The sequence below is a fragment of the Myotis lucifugus genome, unplaced genomic scaffold, assembly GCF_000147115.1.
Source record: "Myotis lucifugus unplaced genomic scaffold, Myoluc2.0 scaffold_69, whole genome shotgun sequence".
NCBI lineage: Eukaryota > Metazoa > Chordata > Mammalia > Chiroptera > Vespertilionidae > Myotis > Myotis lucifugus.
Window position 1 is genome coordinate 353,444 of NW_005871117.1, and position 4,401 is coordinate 357,844.

Below are 4,401 nucleotides of genomic sequence, written 5' to 3' on the forward strand. Positions count from 1 at the left end.
ACAAGGACATTTAAGTGCCTTTCCTTCCAATGCAGAATTATGAAAATACAGTAAATATAAGACCTTTGTGTCCTAGGCTCTTTCTCTAGGCTCAGGACTCAGTGCAAACCCCTCTAGTCTTCGGGTGCTCAACTCCCAGAGGAATGCCCCTGAGGACCAAGAGACCCTGCCCACTTAAAACCCACTCCCCTCTTGTAGACCATCCTCTAGATACCTACTACCTGGAAATTCCTATCTATTGGCCCCAGATCCACTTCCAGTGATTTTGTGTGCCTGAGAGAGAGAGAGAGAGAGAGAGAGAGAGAGAGAGAGAGAGAGAGGGACTTCCAGGCAGAGGGAACGGCAAATGCAAAGGTCCTGGGATGCAACTGTGTGCTTGGCAGGTCCTAAGAAAGCCCAGGGAACCAGCGTGCCCTTGGGGGCCTGGGCAAGGGAGGGGAGGGAGGAGGTGGGCGCAGCGGGGACCAGGGCACCTCACTCCCAGCCTTGTGGCCACAGGGAAGCCCTGGCTTTACTCAGCATGAGGTCCGGGTAGGTCTCAGTGGTTCTCAACCTTGGCTGCACATTACAATCACTTTTCTTTTTCTTTTTTCTATTTTTAAATATATTTTATTGATTTTTTTTTACAGAGAGGAAGGGAGAGGGATAGAGAGTTAGAAACATACATGAGAGAGAAACATCGATCAGCTGCCTCCTGCACACCCCCTACTGGGAATGTGCCCGCAACCCAGGTACATGTCCTTGACCGGAATCGAACCCGGGACCCTTCAGTCCGCAGGCCGACGCTCTATCCGTTGAGCCAAACCAGCTAGGGCAATCTCTTTTTCTTAAATGGTTCGAATGGTTACTAGATCACAGCAGTGGTGAGAGCCTATCTGGAGCCAAAGTAGAAGGTGGAACAACCCAGCCGGCGTCAAGGACATCAGATTGAACTCATATACAAAGCCCTTCCCCAAACAATGAAACCCGAACACCCCCAGAAGCCGTGGGCAAGCAAACATAAGTCTGAGGATTCCTCCGCCTCATTTTCACTGCACTGCGGGTGAAGCATCTCCAAATAGCAATGGAGTTGCTGGATCAGTGGGGTTAGCCTTGGAGCAATAAGAACTTCCCGTGAGAAATCAGACCATCCAAACCGAGAGAGCATGCTTGGCAACAATTGGGTAAGACTACAGCCTGACAATGTGGCCTCCACAGTGGCACAGAAAGTACCGTCAGTTTTTGGACACACTGAGGAACACAGATCACCAGGCTCCAAATGCATAGAAGAAGCTCTTGGCAGATCCATGGGCTTTTCCCTGAGTAACCCTGTGACAAGCTAAGTCTGGAGAATCCCACCAGTGCAGGCACTTAGAAGGCACAGGGTGTGATAGCTCCTTGAATTCGGAATTGGCACGATCATAGTAGTGCTGAGCGCTAGTAAGGGTGGCACGTGAAAAGTCGGACAACACATTTTCTTTGTGTAGCACCACACAAATCTTCCTCAATAACTCTCTCCAGAGACCTAGCATAACTATCTTACAAACATGGCATGGGTCTAGAATGACCTCAGAAGGAGTAGCACAACAGAGAACAAGTACTTCAGGCACATACACTGCTGCATATGCCTTCAGGCACACGGACAAGTGCCAGTTGGGGCTCGTGAGCAAGGACCTTACGTTGTGGTGAGCTTGACAAGGACAGTTCTATGGTTTTCTTTACCTCAGTGATTGTCGTTCTGATTACACTGAGGGGCTTCAGCATCCCTGGTAAGGAGACTAAGTTAGGCGCTTGCACACATTAGCTATCAATCCTAGTCAGGTTTAGCCTCCTCATTAGCCGGGTGACATTAGGATTTGTTGTCGCAATCCCTACAAGAAGTAACATAGAAATGAGCACTTTCCCTGAGTGATATGTCTGGATAAGCTATAACAGGAGTCAACTTGAGTTTAAATGCGAGATCAAAGGTCTCATTGACATCAAGTAGACTATAAATGGCCTTAGGAACCCATCTGAGGGTTGGAGAAGAGTTTGGTATGTAAGAGGCAATATAGCTTAGGACAACCTCTCCAAGTGTTTGGGCGATTGACCTGAATCAAGAAAAGTACCCAATTCTTTACCTTCTTGAGCAAATGATAAGAATATCTCTTCTGCCAGCCTAGGAGATGCTGCAATCTCTGGATCGCCTTCCCATGGCGGCATGTGAGTCGTCGTCTCAGTTGGCAGTTTTGAAAAAGGAATGCCTGGATAAATAGGGCTCCGAGTTAAGCTAAACTCGTTTCCTAAGATCTCCAGAGTGTAGGAGTTGCATGACTGTGAGGAGGAATGTTTCTCCTGAAAACTCAAACCGCGCAGTATTGAGGCAAGGAGGTTAAAACCATGTATGAATGCTGCTGGAAAATGTAGTGTCCAGTCACATTGCAACTTGGCAAAGTCTGCCATGTAGTCAGTAATAAACATGACACGGGTCAATGTGATATTCAAGGATCCAGTGAGTTCAGATCGATCATCTGAGGGGTGGGTCAGTGTTCTACCCAACACTGCTGGGTCATCAGCTGGAATCACATCTTTTTCCTCAAGCAGGCAAGATAACAATTGCTTCGAATTTGGGCCAACAGATCTGTGGAGCTTAATCCAGTCACATGTGGCTACCAGGTCTTTAGCCGTCTTGCCTATCTTTCCCTCTGGTAGGCCTGTAATTGCTTTTCGGTTTATCTTAACAAATGTTCGTGAGCCTATTCCCCCTTTTAACCCAGCACCGTGGCTCCAGCAAAGACGCAGGCCTAAAGATTATTGATCTTCTCACAGATTGGGAAGTGGCTGAGTTACAGAGTTGAAATTGTTCTGCTATGAAAGGCATGGTGACACCATGTAATTTCCTTCCCCAAGTTAGCTCTCTCAGCTTATCCCCAGCATCAACAGCACAGCCATGAAGAAAATCTAGAATGTTAAGGCCAATATGATTTCAGGGCCAAAATGCTAGTGATAATTTGGTCAAGGAAGGCTTTACTAGCCTCTGTGATAGACCTTAGGCTAACAGCCTGACTGTTGGGTGCGAGCTCCTCAGCCAGGGACTTGACCCTCCTCAGTGAGGGAAATTGGAAGAACACGTGTGCACAAGCAGGCGAATGGGACGTGCTTTATTGCACACAAAAGCAGCTGTAGTAGGCTGGTCAGTGACAGCTTATATACACGCTCAAACAAACTCAAAAGAGGCACTTTGCCATCAGTATTTTGCTATAGAAAGGCACGTCTGTGCAGTGTAAAGCTTGCGCCAACCTTGCACCTGCATAAAGTATCTTGGCCTTGAGCACCCTGATTAGGCTCATGCTTAGAGTGGCCTTGAATTATCTGGCGTATTCTAGACAAGGCCCCACACTGACTTAAGGCAATGATTGTGCTTGGTTTCTGAAACTTGTCTAACATAGACAGTACATAAGCAGCATTGCTTTTATTGAACAAATAACTCAGTAACCGAGTGTATAAAGGTTCCATTGTATAGAAATCATAGTGTATAAGCACTCCTCGGGCTTAAGGATTGAGCCTGCTTCAAGGGCTCTGCTCTCTAAAGTTTCCAGCAGCTTCTTTTCGCATTCTTCTTTGGTCATTGTTAAAGGTGTCTTAACTATGAGAGTCTGATTGTCCCCTTGGCCCATGATGTCTCCATTGAACCCTAGTTCTTCCAGAACCAGAGCCTCCAAGCAGTTGTCATAATTGTCCATCACATGCGTAGATGTGGATTTCTTCTTAAAACTTTCTGCCTGGGATGCCTTTGGCTTCTTAAACATGTGGTTGGGCATCTCTCTCAGGCCGTTCAGGCTGCAGTAACAAAGCAGCACAGCCTGGGGAGCTTATAAACAGCAGACATTTAGTTTTGCTGTCTGGAGGCTGGAAGTCCAGGACCATGGCCAGACACGGCTGGGCGAGGGCCCTCCTGGTTCCCAGCTGCACCTTCTCCTTACACAGTAGAGGAGGCTAAGGGGAGCCTCTGGAGCCTTGTTTATAAGGCACTAATTCCATTCATGAGGCTTAGCACCCCCCCAAACACCCCACCTCCTAATACCATCATTTTTTTAAAATTTATTTTTTATTTTTTTAATCTTTAATTTCCATATTGGTTAAGGCATTACATGTGTGTCCTCATTCCCCCCAATTAACCCCCAACCTCCCGCCCCCCACTCATGCTTTCATCCCCCTGTTGTTCATGTCCATTGGTTTGGCTTATATGCACGCATACAAGTCCTTTGGTTGATCTCTTCCCCTTACCCCGACCCTCCCCTACTTTCCCTCTGGAGACTGACATTTTTGAGGGTTAGAATGAAGACATAAGAAATTGGTGAGGGTGGGGGTGGGGATGGGGGACACATTCAGAACATAGCATTTTTTGTCGTTCTGAACAATTCTCAAGTCACTATTTCTTCA